Raw genomic sequence first — 26587 nt, 5'->3', positions numbered from 1 at the left:
CTATCGTAATCTGGGCGACTTCTCGAGAATAATTTTTTTCCTTGAAGTTTTCCGTTTAGCAAAACAAACTCCCCTATAACTAAAATAAATTACTTCCTGCAGACTTTATAACGCAAAGTTATTCTGCCTCAATTAATGAGTTAACTGACCTTGCTAGGTGGGTAACATTGAACTCTTTATTCCTTGTTAGCGCTAATCGTGAAAGGAACGTAATTGAAGAAGGTATTTAAATCCTAGCGTAGGGTGATATACTAGTGGACTAGCAGTTATCGGCCTTCTAGGAACCGGGACCTGGTTGATGAAGTCTAATAATATGTCACAAGTAGTTTTTTAGTCTTGCTGCCGACTGTCGCCACCTCTGTTGCTTCTTGTCTCTCCCCAGTGCTTCTGGTATTTCTAGCATTTCTAGCTCTGTGTGTCTGTACCTCTGGTAATTCGTTCTTCTTCCTCTTTCTCTAACTTGCTAAGAAGCGAAGGCCCACCAAGTTTGTGCAGTAGTGGATCTTTTGTAACCTTTGCAAGTTCTTCTTTCTCCACTTCGCCAAGACTCGATGGACCAGCAGGTTTGTGCAATATCGGATATTTAGTCACCTTTCCAGGTTCCTATCTCTCCACTTCGCAGGAGAGAGGCGCAGGCCCAGCAGGTTTGCACAATAGTAGATCTATTAAAAACGTTTCCAGTTCTTCTCTATACACTTCGCCAAGACGCAAAGGCTCAACATGTTTGTGCGATAGTGGATCTATTGTAATCTTTCCAAGTGTATCTCTCTCCACCTCGCCAAGACGCGAAGGCCCAGCAAGTTTGTGCAATAGTGGATCTCATCGGTTTGTTGACCCTCGTGCGTCGTTTTCAAGTAACATCTTCAAGAGAGTCTCATTACTTTTTCTGATAGCAAGATCGAGTGGGGTTTTGGCAAAGACGTTCGACAGATTGCATCCTGATTGAATTAGCAACTTAGAAATGTTGAAAAATCCTCCACGAGCAGATACATGAAGTGGTGTATTTCCATCCCAGTCTTAAATGTTAACATCCGCGTTGTTTTCGAGCAACAGCTTCACGAGAGTTTCATCGTTTTTCTCAAGTGCAATGTGAAGTGGGGTTTTGCCTTCTGTCTTAACTCCAATATGAAGTGGTGTAGCTTCAAATATAATAATCCTTAGTAATCTTTATTTGTGCTTTTTTTTAATTTACATGTTGATTCTTACAATCTTTTAGTGGTAATATATAGTATTAAATTAATTATTAGTTAGAATAATGTGCAAAGCAAGGAAGCTAAATGAACCATTTGGTTATCTTGTTAGCTCCCTGGCTAATTTAGGTTCTAGATAGCAGGCAAAAAAGAAAAAAAAAATGAAAAAGCAAAAGGAAGAAAGAACTTATTAATTGTAAAATGTTAACGTATGTTACGAGGTCAGCATAAAAGAAAATTAGTTCATTTGCTGTTCTGACAGTTCAAAGCCGCCGTTAATGTTTACATCCGCGTTGTTTTAAAGGAAGAGCTTGACGAGAGGTTCATCGTTTTTCTCAAGTGCAATGTGAAGTGGGGTTTCGCCTTCTGTGTTCGTTAAGTTGATGTTACATCTTGACTCAATTAGTAATTGAGAAATGTTGAAAAATCCTCCACGAGAACATACATGAAGTGGTGCATCTCCATTAAGGTCTTGAATGTTCGCGTCAGCTCCATGCTCCAAAAGCAGGCGAGTGGCCATGTAGTTGTTAGAATAAGCCGCCAACAACAAAGGCCCTGCTTTATCCTCGGTTCTTTGAGCATTAATGTCCGCACCTAGATCAATGAGGGTCTTGATCAACGTACTTGAAGATGTTTGACTTGCCCATAAGAGGGGCGTGTAATTGCCTTCTGCTGGGATATTGATATCTATGCCGTCATGCAACACAAGCTCTACTACCTTTTCAGCATCGTCCATGTTTGCACACCAGTGTAGCTCATGTAGAGTTTTGACTTTCTCAACCATCCCTTGATAAAGACTATCAATGTCATCATGAACTGGCCGTCTCCTTTCCAGACTTGACAGAATTTCAGCGGCAGATTTTCCGGGGAATACGTTACCACCGTTTTCTTTTGTTTCAACATTCATCTCTTTCACGAAGTCATCAAGAAGGGCACTCGCTTTGGAAACGATGCTATAGTCCCCTTCTAGGACAGCTGCCTGCAGCAGGTTCAAACCCGACCGTCTGTCCACACTTAGGACAGCCTTGCGAGCTAGTATCTTCAGACTGAGCTGCAATTTAAAACGTTTAAGATGACTTTTACTTTTTGTTGCTCTTTTCATATTGACATTCTTATTGGTTTCGCATTTTGTGTCAAAATCACATGAGAATAAAGATATAGATAAATAGTTTATCGAAAACCATTCATTGCAGTCATGGACACCAATAAATGAACACCTAAATAAGTGAATAAACATATAAATAAATAAGCTGATCACCGTGTTACGGAGGCTCGCAGTAGATTTTCTGGACTTAGGGAGGAAGTTTTGGAATTACTATCTCGCGTAGAAGATAGCTTTGATCTCCTTTATACTAAATCATCCTTTCAATATAATTACATGATCAAAGTTAAGTTTTTCATCGGTTTCCAAGCAACAGCTATTACCATAGCAACGGTAGCACATAACCCCTCTTTCTAAACATTGTCGATTATCTTGAAATCGAGTCAGACACTTTTTGACGAAACTTTAGGGATTTAAACTACTCAAACTGGACAACTAGCAGGCGAAATTAGAAAAAAATCTTTAAGAGCGTTTGCAAGTAAATAATGAATTAATTTTTACGGAGTGATCAGTTTTGTTTATTCCCGCATTTTTCATCAATATCTCTGGAAAAATAAAAATTGACTTCTCTTTTCTGTAAGAAAGTCTTTCCTCATAGCAAAACATTCTAAAGGTATATTGAGCTTCATGGGTGACTCTGATTTTAAGATATTTATGTTTAAAAACAGTTAAAATAAAGCGCAGATAAGCGAAAAAGTTCCTATTTTGAATAAATCGAGATATCTTAAAAAATTACCCCTACAGATTTTTCTGTTAAATTGCAAGCAGTTAGAGTAAGAATTCTTTACGATATTCGGGCAAGAACCGAAACTGGTGATATAAAAGAAGGCGGAATCTTGGTCAAGTTTCAGTCGTTATTCGCTTTCTCCGAGCAAGTTTTATTTTGTTTGTCCGGGTCCATTTTACTGCTATTTGTGGAGTCTAAGAATATCTTCTATGTAAAATTGTAATAATAAAACTCTCACCCTAAGTCCAGAAAAAATGCTGTGCGTCTCCTTAATTTTCCCGCGGGACAGGTGTAGCTCCAGAGAAATAAACAGAAAGTGACTCCTAGAATCTTACCGGTTGCTGAAAACTTGGAGTTGCTTTATTCTCAAGGAGCAACTGCACTATAGATCGGTGACTTTGGCGGTCAGCTTTCTGAAGAGCTGTGCGTTGAAACTAAAAGAAAGAAAGAAAGAAAGAAAGAAAGATTGCAAGGTCAATATACATATTGTGTATAATTGCAATGTAAAGACAATAATTACCAATACAAATGTGTCACTTTCAGATCTAAAGTTAAAGTATGAAAAAGCAAAACAACTATTTCTGAACTATTTCAGAAAACGTCGTGGCTAATAATCCTCTTTTACTTTACATCTGGACAAGAACCTGGTCGCCGTTTCTGTGACAATTGAGTTCTACAGAGGCTAGAAATGACAATTTAACACGTGCTGAAGCTTTTCCTCTTATCACAAGGAGCTTCGTCGGCAGTGTTTTCCCATTTTACTTCACGCCCTGTATTGTCCAGATGCTTCCGGACGGCGGAAGTGAATGCGTACGATGTTCTTTTTGGTCCCTTTCTCAAAGGTCTGGATGTCTCTCCAAGCCTTACAATGAGTTTTAAAGGCCTACCTCTCAAGCCATTGGCTCTGAGGGCCTCCCTAATATGTTCGCGTTCTCGTTCTCGGTCTTCTTTCTCAGTGACCAGGATTTCAGCTCTGTTCAATTAAGGTTACCCTATACCGCGTCCAAGCGATGTAGCACGTCCAGTTTAAACTGTATGGTAAATTCTATGTACGAGTTGACACTGTTCAGGTGTTCAGTGAAACATTCAGTGTTGCAACAGAGTTGCAAGTCGGTGTTTAGTTGTAATTTCTAGTTGTCTCTACAATTGTCACAACGTATACGAATATTCCGGAGACAAGGATCAACTTTATTTCTTATGTAATAATTTCCCTTTTTATCTAACTCACCCTGTCTACAGCGTCCACGTTTGCCCCATGTTCTAACAACAGTCTGACAACAGATTCTTGTCCATACCAACAGGCAAGGTGAACAGGCGTCAGAGAAAACTGAAAAAAAAAAAAAAAAAAGACAACACAGAGAAAATTAATTACATCGGGTTTCACACTGGCTATATTTGATTGCGGCCCGAAAGCCGATTTATAACAGATTAAACTGCGAAACATCGTACAACCAGTCAGTGGTTAAATCCATGGTATAAAGGCGTGATTGGCTTGCATCCCTTCTAGAAATAGTACAACAAAAAACAGAAAAATACTCCAATCCTAAGAATGTAAGAACAAGAGCAGCTGCTACATCATAAAAGCAATCACAAGCTTACGAGAGCTGCTATACTAATGGTTTTTCCTAAGTTGTATGCGTCATTAGAATTATCCAATGCAGTAAAAGGAAGGTTTTCCACACAATACTTATACGACTGAATGGGTAAATCTCCACAAACGGAATAAATTTCAAACCTGGTCTCTTTGGTCCACATCTTCACCATTATCAAGAAGCATTTTGACAGTTTCAGAAAGTCCACTGATCGACGCTTTGTGCAGAACGCTTCTGGATGCCTGCTGATAAAAACCCATCGAGTAACAATTACTCAGGGAATACGTGATGATAATACCCTTTAAAGCGGCACCGTCAAGGCGGTTTTGCTGTATTTTGATCAAAATTGATCAAATATTTGACGAAAAGTCTCTTTGCTTTCAATAAAATTGCTTTAGAACACCGGAAAGAAAATGTTAAGGGATTTCTCCAAGGAAGAATGAACTGTAATCAGTTCTTAGCGACTTCTCTGAAAGACACAAGAAGAACTTGAAAAAGTTGGCCAATCTTTTCAAGTTGCAGTCCACTTCTATCCTAGCCATCCGCAGCCAAACATAACAAACACTAGTTTCTGTGCACTAGTAGGGATATTGTTAACAATACTGAACCTTTATTTCAATGATTCCATCGATTCAGACATGTTTTTTGGCCACTCAAAGAAACACCAAAATAGGTGACACTGCCCCTTAAAAGACAACGAGTTTATGATAAACTTCAGCAGTTTGGCCTGAAAATCATTAAATGTGGGTTGTTGGAAACTGATCAGAGTATTACTGTCAAAGGCTTGGTAATTGAGTGATTTTAATAATAAATTTAATAAATTTAAATTTATACCGCGCAGTTTCTATAAAAATATTCAACTGCGCCTTACAATAAATATTAAATTAAAAATAAAAAAGAAGTTCAAAATTACAATTTTATTAACTCTCCACTTACTTTGGCCCTTTCTGCTCTAATCATCCAGTTCATAACCTGTTTCCCATCCTGCAAACATGGTAAAGAAAAGGAAGAAACATCATCGTGCTAAATTCTCTTGAAGTTTACGTGACATAAACAAATACATCATTCGGCCAAAAACAAAACAAACAAAAAACAACAACAAAACACCTGTTCACATCCATACAACTAAGCAGGTTACTGCTAACACGACTGTGGTTTTCAATTCCTCGTGTAACACCTCTTCCAAAGGGTCACTTGTACACGCATATATTCAGTACGATCGGTTTCTCATGGTGTTCAGCAAAAGTGAAAGGTTGTACCTTCTGAAATTCATCAGTCTGTCTTGAGTCCTTTCTTGTCTGATCAGTGCGTTCAGGTAGAAAGCCACTGCTACTTGCTTCCCCTGGTTAAATAACAATAAATTGCCAGTCTGTTTAATTGTACAAAATAAGATAGTCCAATTGGTAAATCTGTATTGCATTCAATTCCATTGACCATGGCCACTATGGCTGTACAGCAAAAGTAAGCCACCGACTTTCAAATAACCAAAGCTACACCAAAGAAGAAAGAAGGTACATTTCAAGCTCAGTAATGAAATAACAAAGATGCATTTTCGATGGGCAAAGAATCACGTTCTACCAAAGAGCTACAGACACTCAACAAACTGTAATACACTGTAATACCTTATGCACAAAGAGAATGAACATCAACAAAACAAACTAGACAAAAAGCCTTCCTCCACCAAACACAACAAAAAACTGTTTCATTAATACGGTTTAATAATACAGACTAGATACAGACTATCGAATGTATCTAAGCTCCGTGGTTGCTTTTTCCAATGGAAAACGATCTTAATGTTCTTGTTTGAGTCCAATGTGTTTCGTCCCAGTGGAGCAGAGGCTTTAATTTGACAGAAGGGAAATAACTTTTGCGGCGTTTTCTTTAGCGTTTTTTTTTTTCTGCGGGAACTTATTTTTGCGGATCGAGGTCAATCTGCAAAATCCGCAAAAATTAAAACCCACAAAATTTTCTTTCTACACGGTAAAACCTTTTTGCATGAAAGTAGTATACGGAATGAGCGTTCTGCTTTCTCTGGATCTGTGGATCAGGGTGGATCAACAATCAACCCTCAGGGTGACGTCATAGGTGTGAATAGATCAGTAGAGCCAAAATAATGACGTCATTGTAGGAAACAATGGATCTGGAAGGGTTTTCAAGCCTTGAAAGAAGGGAGTTAATTTTTGCGGGTTTTTTTTTTCCTGCGGGAACTTATATTTTCGGATCAGGGTCAATCCGCAAAATCCACATAACACAACATGTATGGAGCGTTTTCATTCACGTGACTACTGGCCATATTGGTTTACTGAAACAAAAGAAAGTATTTGCATAAAAATAGAGTTCAATTCTCAGAGAAATAGTTTGGCACACCAACATGGCCGCCATTTCTTTGTTTTGGGACACCGACATGGCCGTTGTGACGTCATGTGAAAACACTCTATATCACAAAAGTTGATTATAGGTTTGATGTTGATGACCGTCCATCTTTACTTACGTTATCAGGGGTCAACGCACTCTTGGCTATCAGATCGGAGACTAAAACTCTTGGATAACCTCTCTTTTTCACGGTCCTTTAGCCACTAATTATGCAAGCACGCAATGACCCGAATCCAAAGCCTACAGTTGCATACAAACTCTATGGAGAAAGCCCATGGGACAACCTTTAAAAGTCTACTATTTAACACGAACAATAGACGGTTTAAGTTGATAGAAATCATAACCAAAACTTACCAGACATTTCCACCAAAGCCTTTCTGCACATCAAGTAATTTTCCTTCGCTATGGTTGTCTTCAATCTAAATGTGTCCAAGTCGAGTTTCTTCTTAATTTCATCAGTAACAAGATACCTCTCAGCAACTTCACATAGACGACCAGAAAGATAGTCACTCCACAGATGTCCAAGACTTTCTAAGGTAGAGCATTGCACAATAATTTCTAAAGAGCCTTTCCCGATAGTCACAAGGGCCAAATTGTAATGGTCCTCTAGATGTTGATAAAAGGCTCCAATTCGTTCTAGTTCAGGTGTAAGATTGTGAAATTTCACATATTGCTCTCCTACAGTTCCTAAAATGCTATAGAGATAGTCCTTCTTTTCATCACTTAGATCTTGGCCACGAGCTTCAATTACAATCCTGACTAAAGTGTCTGAAAATCAACAAAACAACATGGAAATGAGCTTCTTTTACTCATTGATTGTTTGTTCATGATCTAACAAGTGTATATGTGTATATCGAGCTATGATACACGCAGGAAGAACACGATAAAAGCGTTAACAAGAGTTCTCTGAGAGTAACCCTCGATCCAGTTTTTTTTTAGAGATCTCCAAACTTCTCAACTACACCGTAATTCGATATACGCACCACAAAATAAGTGCACCAATTGTTAACAATATCGCCAGTAGAAATGTACGATGAACAACTTGACAAAAAGTAAATTGGTTAAAGAAAATGTGTACAAAAGGATCTACGGAATATAGAAAGGTTTCACCTTTTTTTTTTTTTTTGCTGTGCTAAAATCTCTATGCTGTAAATAGCAGTAATTCGCTTGTAGAAGTAAAAATATTTCTGGCGAAACAAGTCGAGTTTCTCAACAAGATTATGATGCACGTTAAGTGTACTCAACTGGATTGCTCGTCTTAACAGCCATTAGCTGCAAAAATTGTACGAACGCACAATATTTTACTAATGTGCGGTGGAGATAAGGTATTGGTGGAAGCATGATAACATGGAAAATAAGAAAACAAAACAAAACAAAAAACGTGGAATGTAAAGCATTCATTGATTCCATGGGGATTAATACTACCGAATTGTAAGATGAACTTTTGCCATAACCTCTTGCGGCTTTCTGTGTTACAATTGCTTGATTTCATACCATAGAGGACTGGGAATAGTTGGAGTGTTCGCTGGAGGGAGGTGGTCGCATTGCCATACTGTATTTCGTCGTGATGGTGACGAAAAACAACAACAACAACAACATAAACTTCAAGGGAGGTGGGCTAGCGCAACGTGTACAAATAATTTTCGCACTAAAGGAATAACCTATTACACTTTACCATGTGATCATGAGCTGCAAAAAGGGTATGCTAAGTAAAGTTGTTACTGCAGCGGTACTGCAGTAATAGTTTTGCAAGGTCAGCGGATGCATGCCACCAATTTGCTTGGTGACCGCTCATCCTGGCTCGTAGCCGCCATGTTTTCGTTTTCATCACGAGTGTGATTTTATTTGGTCTTTATCCGTGTAATCCTTCATCATCCACATGTGTAGAAGGCCGTTTGAGTTGTTATCTTAAGTAAAAAGTTTTATCTTACGAATAACAATCAGTCTTGCTTGTCGAAACTCCTTCGGATGTTATAAGTTTGATGTACGAAGGCAGCCACAATAACAACTCACGGAGGATGCGGTTTGAATAACAAGTCAAGTTGTGGTTCTTAGTGAGTTTAATTCTACCGTAATGACTTTGTTGCTGGCAACGACAACTTTGTAATGGATGCTAAAGAAGAGGCTTGCGAGAATTCATCGCGTTTAATTGTTGAACTTACGGAGTTAACGAAGGCTGCCGAAGTTGAGGCATTTAGTGAACAGGAAAATGGTGAGCAAATGGTTGAAGTTCGCAGCAGGAAACTAACTGAAAAGGGTCGGCACTATCAAACTGAAATTAAAGTTAAATCGTTCAAGTCTAAAAGGTCTACGTTTACAGGAACACTAAGGAATACGTTGTTGCTTCGAGGACAGTGTAATGAATTATCAACTTGGAAGCAGGAATTTAGTAGAGCTCAAGTTCTGTGGAGTAGATTCACGGATGCGTACAACGAAATCAGAGAAATTGTTCAAGACGAGGAGTTAGCGAATGTCAGGGACATCTGGGAGCAGGTTTGTGGTGAGTGGTCTAGTTTTGAAAGGGATGTGAAGGATGAAATTAGATACTTGGAACAAACAGTTCTGGAGTCTGGTTCTGTCAGTTCTAAGGGTTCCAAGAAGAGTAAATTAACCAAAACCAACAAATCAAATGTGGATACTGTACTTTCAACCAAGGTAGATAAGTACAAGCTACAACAGGAAGAAGCGGCCTTGAAGGTTAAGTTAGCCTTTGTGGAGCAAGACAAAAACTCTAAAACTAGAGAAGTTAATGCAGGAACAAAAACTAGAAGAGCTCAGACTGAAGATGGAGCTTGAACTAAGCAGAGCCAAGTTAAGTGTATGCGAAGAGATTGAAAAGGAGCAAACACCCTCGCTTCAGGATGAAGACTTAGCTACTCTTCCTTCTGATAGTAAGAGCGAAGGAGTTAAAAGGTTCTTACAATCTCTTCCAGTACCTACCAGTGCTAATGTGGTCTCCACGTCAGTTCAGTCCTATGCCCAGGTTTCTCTAGCGCCAGTTTTAACAACAACATCCACACCTAAGTCAACCACATGTAGTTTGCGGGCATCAGCTCCATCGTTCTCTCCAGCAGCTGTAACAAACTCAGTATTTACTGTTCGTCATTTTGAACATAGACATAGCCTTCCCACTCAAGGAGAAGTGCCTAGTTCTCAAACTGTCACACCAACAAGAGGTGATCCTCCTGTAACTATTCCTTTTAGTGGTCCATCACCAATTATGTCAGCAGTTGTTGCATCACCTTCAAGCTACCAGTCTGTTCATCCCCAAGGTCAAGCAAACTCCTTCAGTGAAGGGTGGGAAAAGGTAGCATCATCACTGGAAAAATGTATGGACAAGTTAACTGTAGCAAACTTAGAACAAAGTACTGTGAGCAAACAATTGTTTGTCTCTGGACAGCTTCCAAAGATTACCATTTCAATTTTTAGCGGTGACCCCCTCGATACCCAGTTTGGAAAAGTGCCTTCAATGCTCTAATCGACTCGAGACCTTTAGAGGCAGACATCAAGTTGAATATGTTGAATCAGTATGTATCAGGAAAGCCAAAACAAGTTGTGGAACACTATCTTCTGATCGGAACAGAAGATGCTTACCAGAAAGCCAAGTCCGTACTGCAGGAAAGATATGGAAATTGCAATGTTGTTAGCTCAGCCTTCATCAACAAGTTGGATAAATGGCCCAAGATAGGTCCTAAGGACGCTGTTGCTCTGAGAGAATATTCTGACCTTCTTGATAAAGTCTTAGCTGCCAAGGAAAACATTCCAGCACTTTCTGTACTGGATTATGCCAAAGAAAATGTAAAGCTATGTGCTAAACTTCCCTACTACTTAGAGACTAAGTGGAGGGATGCAGGTAATCATTGGAGACACACCCATGGTGAAGCTAGTTACCCTACCTTTCTCAAGTTTGCGGGTTTCATCAGAGATGCAGCAGATAAGGCGAACATTCCGAAGGTAGAAAGCCTGTCTACATCTAGCAGTCCAAGTTGTAACAGCAGACAGAAGCCAGATAGGAACAGGGGTAGTTCCCTTGCCACATCAGTCTCGGGCCATGGCAACCGTGAAGCAGATTCTAGTAGTTCTAGTAAACCAAGTCGCCCGGGTCCAGCCAACGTGAATAAGTGTCTGTTCTGTGGTGCAGTGCACAAGTTAGATGACTGCAGTGATTTTTGCAGAAGACCTTTCAGTGAAAGGAGAGACTTCTTCTTCCGTGAACGTTTATCTATGGGCTGTGCAGCCAGTAACAGTCATCAGGTAGCGAACTGCCGAAAGAGATTGAAATGCAGAACGTGCTCAGGAATGCATCCCACATGCCTTCACAAGGAACAAACACAAGACAGTGTTTCCGTCTCTAATTGTATGAGTGTATGTTTACTTCCTGATCAAAGCAGTGGATTTGATCACACCATGATTGTACCAGTGTGGGTCAGGCCAGTGGGAGAGCCAGACAAGGAAGTGTTGCAGTATGCAGTTCTTGATGATCATTCAAATGTCAGTTTTGTGTCTCAAACTCTTTGTGAACGGTTAAATCTACTAGGCCCGTCAACTGAGCTTCTGTTGACAACAATACAAGAGCAGAATGCACACGTTCAAACCAGCAAGATCACTGGGCTAGAAGTTTTGGATTATCACAGGGAGTGTGTTGTAAAAATGCCAGTGGCCTTCACCCGAGAACTTGTTTCAGCCAATCGATCGCATATTCCCAAACCTGAAGTGGCCAGAGAATGGCAACATTTGAAGCCCATTGCCGATAAGTTGACACCGTACCTTGCACGACGCAGAGATTTCTATTCTGATTGAAAACAACTGTCCGAGAGCTATCCGACCAAGAGAAATAGTTGCCGGTGAAGATGATGAGCCGTATGCCCAAAGAACCGTACTTGGCTGGGGAGTGATCGGAAGAGTCTGCAAGTCACGTGATGAGGAAGACGGAGACAGGGGTGTGTGCAATAGAATTACAGCTTCAGAGGTCCATAGCCGCTTTGCGTTCACTACGAAGGCCAAAGAGATTGTTGACCCGGAGAAGGTTCTCCGTGTCCTAGAAACTGACTTTGTTGAGACAAGTACTAAGAACAAACCTTATTCCATAGAAGATGAGAGATTCCTAAGGATTCTAGAGAACGGAGTGAAGAAACGACCAGATGGACATTATGAAATGCCCCTTCCATTGAAGTCAAACAATGTGTGTCTACCCAATAATCGCCAGCTTGCTGTAAAGAGGTGGAACCAGCTGAATACCAGATTCAAGAAGAATCCGAAGTTCTTTGCAGACTACCAGATCTTTATGAAGGACTTAATTTCTCAATGTGCAGAAAGAGTTCCTGTAGATCGTCTTGAAGTACAAGATGGTAAAGTCAATTATGTCCCACATACAGGAGTCTACCACCCAAAGAAACCAGGACAGATCAGAGTGGTGTTTGATTGTTCAGCCCAGTTTAACGGAGTCAGCCTCAACGACAACTTGCCTCAAGGCCCTGACTTTATGAAAGATCTGTTAGGAATCCTGTGTCGTTTCCGCCAGGAAAGCGTTGCATTTATGACAGACATCAAGAGCATGTTCCACCAGTTCGTAGTTGCTGAAGAGCACAGAGACCTGTTGCGTTTCTTGTGGTGGCTGGATGGGGTCAAATGAAGTAGTTGAGTACCGTATGAAAGTTCACCTGTTCGGAGCCAGTAGTTCTCCAGGTTGTGCGAACTTCGGGCTTAGGCGAGCAGCTGACGATGGTGAAGAAGAGTCTGGTGCGGATGCAGCTGCGTTTATACGCAGGGACTTCTACGTAGATGATGGGTTGAAGTCCGTTTCAACAGTTCCTGAAGCCATCCAATTGATCAAAGCCAGTCAAACCATCTGCGACAAAGCAGGGCTCAGATTACACAAGATAGTGTCTAACAAGAAAGAAGTTCTTGAGGCTATTCCGGTTGATGACCATGCAAAGGGAATCAAGGAACTGAACTTAGCCGTAGATCCTTTGCCTATTGAGAGAGCCCTGGGTGTGACTTGGTGTGTTGTAAACGATAGTTTTCGGTTCCGTATTGATCTTCGTGATCGCCCTTTAACTCGGCGAGGTGTCTTGTCGACTATTGGTTCTATCTATGATCCTAACGGTTACATAGCCCCTGTGACACTCAAAGGAAAGCAGATACTCCAGCAGATGTGCAAAGATAAGGTAGACTGGGATAGGCCTGTCCCTGAGTATCTACACCCACAGTGGGAGAAGTGGCGACAAGAAGTCGTAGAGTTGGAGAAGCTGGAGATACAGCGATGTTTCAAACCAAACAACTTTGGCTCCGTGAAAGCTGTGGAGATGCACTACTTTTCAAATGCTTCAGTGGAGGGCTACGGTCAGTGCTCTTATCTTAGACTGATTAACGAAAATGACCAAGTCCATTGCTCTTTCGTTGTCGGAAAGGCACGGGTAACACCTCTAAAGCACAAGACCATCCCAAGGCTGGAGTTAGCAGCTGCTACCACCTCAGCAAGAATAAGTGAGTTTGTGAGAAGAGAGTTGGAGTACCCAGAGATCAAAGAGTTCTTCTGGACAGACAGCCGAGTAGTTCTCGGATACATTAACAATGAAGCTAAGAGATTTCACGTTTATGTCGCTCACAGGGTGCAGCAGATCCGTGACCTAACTGATCCTAACTCATGGTTCTATGTTGACACAAGCAACAACCCAGCAGACTACGCGTCAAGAGGACTCACAGCAAAGCAGCTGGTAGACGGTTCACGGTGGTTAACCGGTCCTGAATTTCTATGGAAGAGCAGACCCTGTAAACCTGAAAATGTGGAGGTGTCTCCCCTTCAAGAGTCCGACCCGGAGGTGAAGAAAGTGTCCGTATTGATTACGGAAGTCAAGAGCGTTGTTCCATTTCCTGATCACTTCGAGACGAGTAGACTGGATGGTGTATCCAGCTGGTACCAAGCTATGAAGGTCATAGCGCTATGTTTACGACTGAAGTCCAAGTTTCTAAGAAGAGAGGTAAGGAAGCCCAGGAAACCAGTGACAAGGTCAGGGGCAGATGCTGAGAAATCAGTGCAAAAGGTTACACTGTCAGAGCTTCAAAGAGCAGAGAAGGCCATCATCCTGTGTTTGCAGTACGAACATTTGCCATGAAGAACTTCAAATTCTCTGCAACCTGAATGTGACTGACGGAGAAACAAACAGAGGTCAAGCTAGAAGAAGAGGAAATCAAGCATTGCGAAAGTCCAGTTCGCTGTACAAACTGGATCCCTTTGTGGACCAAGATCGTCTGATTCGTGTTGGAGGACGTATCAGAAGAGCAAGTTTACCGGTTGATATGAAGCATCCAGTCATTATTCCGCGAAAGGTCATTTGACTGAACTGTTGATTCAACATCACCACTTGAAAGTGAACCACATGGGTCGCGGGATGACGCATAACGAGCTGCGCCAGAATGGCTATTGGTTGATCAGTGGATCTTCGGGAGTGTCAAGATTCATATCAAGCTGTGTAACGTGTAGACGGCTACGTAGACCCACAGAGCAGCAGAAGATGGCTTGTCTTCCTGTGGACAGACTCGAACCAGCACCTCCATTTTCCTATTGTGCAGTTGATTTCTTCGGACCGTTCATTGTCAAAGAAAGAAGGAGTGACGTTAAACGTTATGGAGTATTGTTCACGTGTATGGGGTCAAGAAGTGTTCATCTGGAGACTGCCAACTCACTGGACAGTTCTTCCTCTATCAACGCGCTGAGTCGTTTTATGAATCGGAGAGGCGCTGTCAGGCAGCTGAGGTCTGACCAAGGGACAAATTTCGTTGCTGCACGGAATGAATTGAAGTCAGCTTTATCTGAGATGGACCAAGAACACGTGCAAGAGTACTTACTAAGGAATGGATGCGAGTGGATCTCATTCGAAATGAACGTGCCCCACTCTAGCCACATGGGAGGAACCTGGGAAAGGTTGATTCGCAGTGTACGCAATGCATTGGAACCACTGACGTTGAAGGCCGGGAGCCAACTCGATGATGAAACTTTGCGCACATTTATGACGGAAGTCGAGTGCATTATCAACTCAAGACCTCTCAGTGTTGACTACCTATGTAATGCAGATGCACCAGAGCCGTTAATACCAAACCACCTCCTCACTATGAAGCCGAAACGAGTGCTTCCACCACCAGGAGAATTTCAACGAGCGGATGTGTATTGCCGCAGGCGTTGGAGAAGGGTGCAATATTTCGCGAACGAATTTTGGCTGAGATGGCGCAAAGAGTATCTTCAATCGTTACAAGTCAGACAGAAGTGGGTTCAGCCAAAGAGAAATCTTACTGTTGGTGACGTAGTAATTTTCAAAGAGAATGAGGGAACCCGTAACAAGTGGCCGCTCGGCAGAGTAATGCAGACTTACCCTAGTGAAGATGGTTTCGTCAGAAAGGTCAGGTTGCTGATGGCAGATGGAGATCTGGATGATCGTGGCAAACGCCAAAGCCCGCCGTCATATCTAGACAGACCTATACATAAGCTTGTTCTACTGTTGACTGCAGATGAAGTGGTCGAGGAGGATGTCCTTCACCGGGAGACCAGGGAAGTCCCCATCGAGGAGCCAACGAAGAACACTTGAAGAGCAACATGATTATGACAGTGAACATTGCAGTTGAACGTTAAATTTATTAACTCGTTGATCATTTCAGTAACTGCTGCGGAGCAGTTATGTGAATTTTCGAGATGCTACTGTTTGCGGAGCATTTAACTACTAGTTTATTGAAGTTTAAACCTTTAAGTTTACTGTTGTTTGTAACTGCACGGATGCAGTTGAGGAGCCATGTTACCGCAGCGGTACTGCAGTAATAGTTTTGTAAGGTCAGCGGATGCATATCACCAATTTGCTTGGTGACCGCTCATCCTGGCTCGTAGCCGCCATGTTTTCGTTTTCATCATGAGTGTGATTTTATTTGGTCTCTATCCGTGTAATCCTTCATCATTCACATGTGTGGAAGGCCGTCTGAGTTGTTATCTTAAGTAAAAAGTTTTATCTTACGAATAACAATCAGTCTTGCTTGTCGAAACTCCTTCGGATGTTATAAGTTTGATGTACGAAGGCAGCCACAAAAGTTCTTATGAACGAAAACGTTAACTGAGAACGGGTTTTTTTGCAGCGCCCACAGGAGTACAGGAAGAAGGGAACACAAAAGTCAGTTACCAGATGTTGGTTTCACTCGAGATTATTCTGTAAAGGTGGTGGAAGTGTATTCCAAACACCCAAGTGTTAAAACAAAAACAAAATATTGGTCCCCGTCTAAGATTTCCGTATATCAAGAGCTGATACTACTCATGTACAAGAAGGGTACTGCTTTCCGCTAACGAGATTACGCTTATTTGTGTTCCCAGCACGTTTCTGTGAGTAGAAGTGCGATACCTTCTCGGCCGAAAACGATTCAAGACGAAAATGCGAATTTAGAATCCCAGGTAAATAGACTGACAAATGCACTCACCGAGAAGAGTAGTTATATTAAAATGTTGCAACAACAACAGCTTACGGTAGCTCAAACTGAACCATTATGCCACCAGTGCAGAACGTTACCAACCACAGCTTAAGCCTATCTTGATCGGGCTTTTTTTGTCTTCTGGGGCCGAGGACCATAACTTTGTAATGAGCTATAACAGACTGGGAGGATAGATAGTACGTCCAAATATTTTCTTTGAGGTACACAACAAGAAGTGATGACGTCATATGACGTCGTAATTACGCCATGATTGCCAAATCGGGCAGCCATCTTGGCCAGGAAAACGCCGAAATCGAAGAAAAAGTAATCGAAAAAAAAAAGTAAGACTAATATGAGCTGAAATCATGGAAGAAAGTAATTTTTCTTTATTTTAAAAGGTGATTTCCCATTTTCTGAAAAAGACTGTCTGTCAAAAATTAGTTACCATAGTAACATCAGATTCCAATTTTTCCAAATAAATTTCTGAAAAAGTCCTAAAATTTCATGCCGTTTGTCTAATACTGAAAACGTTACTCAGGTTCAAATCTCCTAAGACAGAATCCTCCCCTCTCCGGGAATTTTTGTTTTTACGTCCACTTAATCATACTTAGATACTTTTCTATATCTTTTTTAAATTAAAATTAAGAAAAAGAGATGACTGCAAAAAAAGTCCAAGCTGGATCGTCGGATTCCCAGGCGGGAACATTACCACTAGACTACCAACCACAAGCTACATGTACCAGATTTTGGCTAAAATATCTTTACCCCGTTACTGGTGGCAAGTTTGAGCAGCATCACTCCAATATTTCCCTTCTTTATTCTTTGGTACAGAAACTGGGTTAAGCTGCATTTTAGTGGACCACTAACCTGTGGTTTGACTGCGACTTTGCCTATGAACATATCTACTAATGTACACCATGGAATGAGATTATAGACTGTGGAAGTTTGTAGACTGATCTGTGACAAAAATTTAATAAAGAAATGAAGTGGAATACTTTTCAAGTCCAAAGTGGATCCTGGCCCAATGCTTCTCTTTATCGACCCTATTTGGAGAGATTGGTTACTTGTTAGTGTGCGCTTTCATTGGTTTAAAACCTTTTTTTTTTTTTTTTTATCACAACAAGATATGTTTGGTCTGGACGAACCAGAGTGCTACTGTCTTTTAAACAGATCTGCACCAATTTCACGTTATCAATCGCTATAGAGCAATTGCCGCTGTGATTCACTGCTACTGTGGAAAGACATACGACATCCGTTAGTGTTCATAAATTTCCTAGGAAGATTAAGACCTGTAGTTGCATACACCTGAAGCAGAGATCCCATTTCTACGGCTGAGAAAAATGAATGTGATGAAGTATTTAACCTGCCTGACTCAAGCGCCATCTTGGTGCGTCCACAAGACACCCAGGATAACGAAAAAATATATACCCTTCGGGTAGACAGCCATGGGAATTTTTAATTTTCCTAACAAGTGGGTTTCACAAGGCATAGCGATTGAAGCTTTAGTCACCAACAATATTTGACAAACCCTTTCATGAAAATTATAGATGGCGAGAATGAATGAGGACTGTGGTTAATTTGCTACCAACAATGACTTCTCGCGATCACATAGACAATAATGCTTCGAACATCAGTTGGCACACCAGTATGATTTCGTTTTTGCCTTTGATCAAGACGAAAGGAAGCAAAAGGAAAAAGACAATAGAAGAAAAGGAACCTGACTCGAACTTGACTCGGGCTCGAACTTGACTCGTGCAACGAGTAAACTCTCACAGCACTATGCTTCCCAAAACGTAAATATCTTAACAGCTGGGAACTGAAAGATTGCAATTGGTTGCAAGCAAAATTACATTTTTAGTAAAACGTGATGGGGAGTGAACATATAACTTCACTTAGTGAGGATTCTTCTTCTTACCCAGGCACGTTTCATTAACAAATGATCTCAGAGTTACATGTAGAAGTCTGAAGGTGGGAAAACAAGCACATTTAACTGTAACCAAAGGATGTATCTGTAGAGTGTTGTGACACAGCATCTAACATGTCAGACTTTCTTTATGAAGTTGGGTGGTTCGAGTTCTAGTGAGTCTGGTCATCGCTTGTCCTTGTTAACAAGTTAAATGGGTACTGGTAAATCACAATTCGAGACGGAAACTTTGCCTTGAACTACCATAAAGTAGAGAGTAAAGCTTTTCCTACTGAATCTGGGTTACCCTTCAAGTATTCGGTGACAACTGGCCTTAGAACAGTTTATCCATAGATACAGTTTGTCGTTTGAGGACTGTGGAGTTAGCTGTAGCTGTAGAAACAGCTTACAATTTGACCACAATTTTCTGTTATCTATATATGTACGCAAGGGCAACACCACCAAACCAACCTACCCCCGCCTTACAATGTTTTGTTACATGTGCCTTTTGTGTATGCAGACTGCTTCTGTCTAATGTATAAGGTACCCTTTGATTTCATGGACTGACAAAAATTAACATAGTACATTATGACTAAAGAGGTTCTGTACCTGCGTCATGAGCGGAACCTGACCTGCTTCTTCTTTTTCTGTGAGATTGTCTAATGGATGGTACATGTTCTTCCCAAACTGTTCTTGAAGCAGTTGATGCTGTTGAGGCAAAGTTTAGAGCAAAAACTTTTAAAAAACTAAACCTTAACTTAGTTGGCCAGGATTGTAGTTTGGCCTGAATAAATTTTGATTAGAATGAAGTTGAGACCAGAAAGAAAGTTACCTAGTATGCTTTCATTGCGTTGGAATGAAATCAATGGAGGTTGTGAAAAGTTCTGCTAGTTTCAAAATTATTTTGGAGCAGCTTGAAGTTCTTCAGAATTTTCTTTTTACTGGTTATGTGGGTGAAAGGTGACGGTGGATGAGCTTAGTTCAATGTATATGACATTTGTTGTTCTTCATTTATACCTTGGGTGGTGATAAAAAGCATGATAAGAGTATCTGAAATATTCTAACGAAGGTGACACTAATCAGCTAGTCTAACAACTGGCCCTCAGATTCCTGCTCAGCTTGGAATTCACATGAGTTGCCTCTTGTAGAGGGAGGAGAACTGCAGAATCTGGAGACAAACTGTCAAAGCAAGGACGACACAGAACAACAAACTAAACCCAAATATTACGTGAGCCACGCGAATCCAACCTGTGCCACACTGTTGAATGGCCAGTGCTCTCACCACTACAACATAACCTCGAGACGGAATCTTTGCCTTGGACTACCATAAAGTAGAGAGTAAAGCTTTTCCTATTCAATCTGGGTTACCCTTCAAGTATTCGGTGACAAATGGTCTCAGAGCAGTTTATCCATAGATACAGTTTGTCGTTTGAGGACTGTGGAGTTAGCTATAGCTGTAGAAACAGCTTACAATTTGACCACAATTTTCTGTTATCTATAATTATATGAACGCTAGGGAAACACCACCAAACCAACCCACCCCCGCCTAACAATGTTTTGTTACATGTGCCTTTTGTGTATCCAGACCAATGTATAAGGTACCGTTTGATTTCATGGAATGACAAATATTAACAAAGTACATCATGACTAAAAGATGTTCTGTACCTGAGTCAAGAGTGGAACCTGACCTGCTTCTTCTTTTTCTGTGAGATTGTCTAATGGATGGTTCATGTTCTTTCCAAACTGTTCTTGAAGCAGTTGATGCTGTTGAGGCAAAGTTTAGAGCAAAAACTTTTAAAAACTAAGCCTTAACGCAGTTGGCCAGGATTGTTGTTTGGCCTTAATAACTTTTGATTAGAATGAAGTCAAGACCAGAAAGAAAGTTACCTAGTATGGTTTCATTGCGTTGGAATAAAATCAGTGGAGGTTGTGAAGAGTTCTGCTAGTTTCAGGATTATTTTGGTGCAGCTTAAAGTTCTTCAAAATTTTCTCTTTACTGGTTATGTGGGTGAAAGGTGACGGTGGATGAGCTTAGTTCAATGTATATGACATTTGTTGTTCTTCATTTAGACCTTGGGTGCTGATAAAAAGCTTGATAAGAGTATCTGAAATAATCTAACGAGGGTGACACTAATCAGCTAGTCTAACAACTGGCCCTCAGATTCCTGCTCAACTTGGAATTCACATGAGTTGCCTCTCGTGGAGGGAGGAGAACTACAGAATTTGGAGACAAACTGTCAAAGCAAGGACGAGACACAACAACGAACTAAACCCAAATATTACGTGAACTACGGGAATCCAACCTGTGCCACACTGTTGAAAGGCAAGTGCTCTCACCACTACACCATAACCTCTCTCTCATATGGAATGTTACATGAAATCATTAGCATACCATGTCTCTACAAAATTTTTCTTATGCACTATACAGTGAAAAGGTGATGGCTCCGTCGCGTTGCCATAAAATCACGGCTTGAATGACTTATAATGACACAAAGATGGAGGACTCTGTGGCCAAGAAAAGGAATATATCCAAAACGGAAGTTAAATGCTACCTTTGACTACAACCACTTCCATGTAGAAAATAAAAAAACAACAGCAATGCCTCTCTCATAACCTGAATCAAAGCTATCGCAGATCGCAATGATATGATCGCAGATCATAGGACTGACCAAGTCCTATCACTTTCCGTAGTTTGCAATCGTGTGATCGAAACACCATCATAGTTCATATTTGCCAAATTTCGCTGTCTAGAAAGATCAATCACTTTCTTTTTTATTTCTTCTTTTCTTTTGGTCTTTCTCCTGATAACATGCTCAAACCACGCTAAATCGTTTCATGTACAGTCATGTAGTTTATGTAACTCCGTGAAACAGTCCAGGGAAAAGGTAGTCCAACGAGCAGACTTAAATACAACTAAAACCCAACCTATAAGCTAATACATGGAGGGATGATAGGTAAATTTATATCTAAAAGAAATCAAGCTTCATACCTATAGGGTCAAAAGAGGTTCTTGCAATGCTTGGTTTTCCTTTCGCTTTTTCATCAAGACGATGTCGTTCCTGTGAAGGACCTTTATCTGGTGTGACTGCAACTGACGTCGGTTCAACAGGGGACTCTTCCCTTGCAGTTTTAACAGTGGTGCTGGAAGGGCCTGTAAAAAATAGACACTATCATTCAATATTTTGGGTTCATCTCTAAAACCCTTTATTCCCTAACAGTGATCAGCATCAAATTGCTGATTTAATATCAATGCTTATTTAATCCCCGAGTTCATAAGAATTACGGATATGATCACCCAAGGTGAATTTTCTTGATGTTTTAATAACTGCTACCCAGAACTTTGAAAACAAAAGTATGGGGACAAGAAAGGAGAATTCGTTCTTTGATGTAAAGGGTTAAAGGCTAAAAAAAATTAATGGAGCCATGAAAGAATGAGACTTCAAACTTAACAATTGGGCAATAACACTATCAGCAATAACACTATCACAAAACACTTGAAAATAATGAGCGAGCAAATTCTCTTTATGATAGACAGTATTAAGGCTGCAAAGACTAGAGTTCAAATCAATGATTGTCACAGTTCTCAAGTCTACCACCTTATCACACATCAGTCCGACTTTGCATGGTATTTGAAAATTTAACTTACAAGAATGCTATAAAAAACTGAAACATATCCAAAGTTTTATTACTATTCTTACGATCTTGATAAACAACCACTCTCTCAGAATTGTACTGGTCAATAGCTATCATTTTTATTTTGACAGTCACACAATAGGATTTCACTAGCAGACTGAAAGGTTAGAACCAACTAATACAGGACCATAAATTTTACTTTTGGAGTTAACAGTGTTTACAATTATAACTACAGGGTGTCTGTTACTCTCCCTGAATTTGCAGTTGCATTTGAACGAAAACAACGAAAACCGAGTAAGAACTCATACCATGAAACATTCCGCACATCATTTCCACAAAGGCTTCACATTGTCCCTTCCAACTGTACTTGTTGTCATAAGAAGCTCTCAGAAACTTGATCTCTTCAAGCCGCACTGCATGTCTGATACGGACACCTTCAATTGCCTTTGCCCACTTTGTGGGCTCATCTGAGTTAACTATCCATGATTTTCCATAAGGAATGTTCTCTAATGCTCTAGCAAATCCAGACTTGCTACCAACAAGAATGGGTAAACCAGCTGACAGGGCTTCAAGCGCAACGAGACCAAATCCCTCTGATCTGGACGGCATAATGGCAAGATCAACCTCATTCAGTAAGTATTTCATCTTTTCTCTATTTTGCACAAATTTTCTGACAGTCAGTTGCTCTTCAGCGATACCACGTTGGAGAAGTTTTTCTCTTACCTCTTCCTGTTTTCCTTCAGAAGCACCAACAAATATCAGATGATAAGGCTTGCTTTTAAGCAAGTGATGAGTAAATGCTTCAACGGCAATGTTGAATCCCTTTAGTTCAAAGTCTTCATCATCACCACGACCACATAACAACACTTTAAATTCACCACTCTCATTAGGAGCTTGTTTTAAGTCCCCAAATTCCCTCTCAAATAGACCTGGCGTGACAGTGAAAATATGCTGATTTTTCTTGCATTTTTGGAGATATGAAGAGTAAGAATCTTCCAGCTTCGGTCCAACAGGCACAACCAGATCAGCCATTTCACAGAGATCAACTTCATCCTGATGTTTCTTTTCACCCTTTGAAATGGGATGAGAGTAGCTTTTGTACGTACTGAGGTCTTCTGGAGCAGTATGCACCACTTGCACCCACTTGCAATTGGAAAAGTGGGCAAAATCTCTTATGAATTGTACTTGCCGGCCAAGCTTCACGCCATGGCCAACAACAACGTCCATTTTGTGATCTTTAGGAGGGACGCCTAACCAATCTAAGGGTTCATAGCCTGGGCGTTTCTTGGCATCAACAACAGTTACTCCATACCTTTTAGCCTCTCTTTTGTCTTCATCTTTACAGGCACCCTCTGGGACCATGAGAGAGACTTCAACTTTAGAATGTTGTGACAAATGAATTCCAAGCTCTCTGTTTAGTGTGGACAAACCACCAGCTGATGAGGTCTACTCGCTACCAAGAAGAGTTACTTTCAATTTTGCATCAGAAGAAGAATGGGCTTTTGGTTCAGGCACTTCTTGAAACATTATTTCAATGCTGACCTGAAACAAATCTGCAAAACAAAAACATGCAGCCTCATAAGGCCTCACGTACTCCTTAGTACCTTTGTTTTGTTGTTGTTGTTGTTGTACACAAAATTAGCATTGACATGTACAGTATAATGGACCAAAAAACAGGCATTATTAGCACCTGTACATGTACCACAGTATTTATGCACATGTTAGAATGTAGCATTAAATACCAATACAGTTACCATATAAGTTCTGTTATGGCCCTCTCTCTCCGTTAAGTTCCCACTCTCTTATTTATTTACCGGCCTGAAGAAAATGTAATGAGGAAGCAACTACGGAGGGAATAAGCGCCAGAGGAGACTTAATAAATCATTTATAGTATTTGCGGCAATATCAAAAAGATCTTTATTGAGCCTTAATTGATAATTGAAAGCAGAATTGTTCTTAAATGAACGGCCAAGACTGATTGAAGTGGTAGATGCCCGGCCTAACTACAGTATGTTACTGATCTACAGGTGCTGTGCTGTATACACGTTTGAAGAATGAAATGAAATCCAACATCATGAAACCCATACATGTACATCTGCCCATTGAGACTGAAAATACTCTTCAGCAAAAAATGGTTAAAAGAATGAATGTGTGCCTGAGACAAGCATCGCTCTCTCTAACAGGAACTTTACTGCTTTAGTGTAGTAGTGGTAGTAGTAGTAGTGGTAATATGTCTTTATTTAGCGGGGGTAATACATAATAGTGCCTAACAGTAATAAACTTGTGGCCCTGAAGAGTGGCATGTGGTTCTCTAGCTTGGTGTCCCTCAAAATGTCCCCTATGATCAAGGAAAATACAGTGTAAGACAGCCAGCATACATTATTATTTTTTTTAAGAGATAAGAAACAGATAAACGTTTATAGCAAGCAGGCGTATATATGGTGCATTACACTTTTCGACTGCTGGGTTAATCAAGTCTTTCAAAACGTCTTCTCAAACGTTAAGATATTCAATGACGTTTAATTACAGTAAACCTGTTTAACTTCAAATTGATTAACCAATGCATCTTGAAAAAGCTAAAATAGTCTTGAGTAAAAGTTCTGTTAAAGACCCATGTTCTTCCAAAAGGCATTGCACGTCGAGCTGATTTTCCCACAGACGGAAAATGAGAAAATCACCAGCGAGAACCAAACAGCGAAAGCAATCCAAGTTCATCGAGCTTATGTTCTAGAGTATCGCTATTTTTCCTTTCATCAAGCTTTGTGTAATATCCTCTCGCTTCATATCTGTGGATATTTTCAAGAACAGTCTTCGCGAGGAAAGGAAAATCGGACATCGAACAACGCGTCCCGTTTCGCTTGTCACAAGGACTATTTCTCTGTATTGTTAAAAAAGGAATTCATTCTCTGAGAAAGCCAAAAAAATATTTTCAGTTTAGTGTTTTAGGAAATTGATAATCTTTACATGTGAATTACTCGTCGAAATGAATGTTTAGTCAGCCGTGCTCGTAAGGTGTTTTGGAGTATTAGATGGATCACAACTCTTTAGCGTAGAGCAAAAGTTCCGATCATTATTGCGTTATGAACGAAAGCTGTTTGAATGCAGGTTCTTAGATTTTTCCGTTGTAATCGACCTTTCGGTAAACATCCAGGAAATAATAATAATTGCACCCTTCAAGCGCAATATCCGATCGCTGCTGCTGTAATAATTGCAGCGTTCCAGCGCAATATCTCATAGCCAACTCTTAGAGTTATCAGCTGTCTCATTTCCAGTTTTAAATCCTTTTTAAGGCTATATTTTTTTTAAAACGACGTGTTTAGCTATTTGTTCTACTGTAAAACTCACTTAAGTTTAAAGGCTTACCGAACTTAACTGATATTCTCTGAACATATAAAAGAAGGTCGTACGTTGCACAACTTTGAATTACAAGAATGAGGCACCAGAATGAATTACCAGAATAAGTTACCACAAGTGGCCGAAGTGTATATGTGAACGTTTGCGAATAAACAAGATAAGAGTTCCGGTTTTCCAGTTCCAGTTCCAGATTTATTTCTACTTCGCCTCCGCGGGCGAGTTACAACGATCCTGTATCTCGGCATCCGTAACAAGTGCCACGCTGCAAAGTTTTATGATGAACGAAGCTTTTCCCTGCCGTTTTTCCATTAAAAAACGCCCGAGTTGTTTTATTTACCTCCGCGCATCGCCCGCGCATAAAAACCGTTTGGTTAGCCGAAAAACACGTGTCACAGTTTACTCTGTGGCCATCTTGAGGATAAATAATTGTTCAATTAATAAACCAACGGAAAATTTACGTTGCAAACTCACTATTGACAAGTTATGGTAAAATATTCAAATCAGTGTTGACGATATTCCGCCAGGACTGGTACATATGTGTTATTGCATAATACGGTGCTGTTTTTCTATTGGTTATCTACAATGTAAAAATCACAAAACATTGTCGAACACATTAATTTAAAAGTATTAGCATAAAATGCCAAAGTTGAATTTGTAACGTATATATAAATAGAAGTCCTCTTCATTGTTTATATAAACATGTTTCATAACCAACCTCGTTCCCAGGTTCTCTTCTCTTCACGCCCCAGGACGTGAAGAAAGGGGAGAGTACAATATAAAACCTTAGGATAAAATTGTTCGCATTATCAAGCATGCGTGGTGAAGATCGAGCCATTAAACACGTTGTTTGAAGTGAATTTTAGCGAGGTGTTTGAAGTAGTCTTCTCAAATGACGGGTCAAATTTGACTTCCAAGTTTTCCAACCTTGCAAAGTGACTTAGTACTGGCGTGGACTAAGCGCTGTGAAAAAACCTCTCAAAACGGCTTTCTTCTGCCTTAGGCAGCACCGCCACTTTTAAAAGTCATACTGGATCCAGTCTCATTAGCCACTACCGACATCGGCGCCATCTGAGAAAAATGGGAAGCTCCTCGTGAGTCCCAGGCGCCCCTCAGTAGTGAGGAATCTGGGTACGAATATGAATAAGCAGTGGGGATGGGTACCAGAAGTTGGTGGATCGGGATACTGTCAGAATAAGACCAGGATGAAGAGACTAATATGAGTCTCTGCATGGAGTTAACCATTTCTTTACCAAGTTTTTTGGCCCACAT

At 40.5% G+C, this 26587-nt stretch overlaps 1 protein-coding gene and 1 pseudogene across 2 annotated transcripts in view; both read right to left on the bottom strand.

Annotated features, from left to right (window-relative positions):
- The window catches only part of LOC146455530 (uncharacterized), a 105878-nt gene that overhangs the window by 75520 nt on the left and 3771 nt on the right, over positions 1-26587 (bottom strand). The window lies entirely within an intron of this gene.
- Positions 937-26587, bottom strand: LOC146455531 (uncharacterized; annotated as a pseudogene). Its single transcript, XR_014859020.1, has 13 exons — positions 26347-26587; positions 22273-23517; positions 21321-21482; positions 19997-20095; positions 18941-19039; positions 17424-17471; positions 7339-7752; positions 5871-5953; positions 5548-5595; positions 4755-4853; positions 4248-4346; positions 3355-3453; positions 937-2241 (listed from the first exon to the last, which is right to left on the bottom strand). The product of XR_014859020.1 is annotated as an uncharacterized LOC146455531 (transcript).

This window comes from Pavona decussata, unplaced genomic scaffold (genome assembly GCF_977016875.1).
Source record: "Pavona decussata unplaced genomic scaffold, jaPavDecu1.1 SCAFFOLD_273, whole genome shotgun sequence".
Classification (NCBI taxonomy): domain Eukaryota; kingdom Metazoa; phylum Cnidaria; class Anthozoa; order Scleractinia; family Agariciidae; genus Pavona; species Pavona decussata.
The sequence above is the reverse complement of the archived record's forward strand: the minus strand, read 5'-3'. Positions and strand labels throughout refer to the sequence as shown.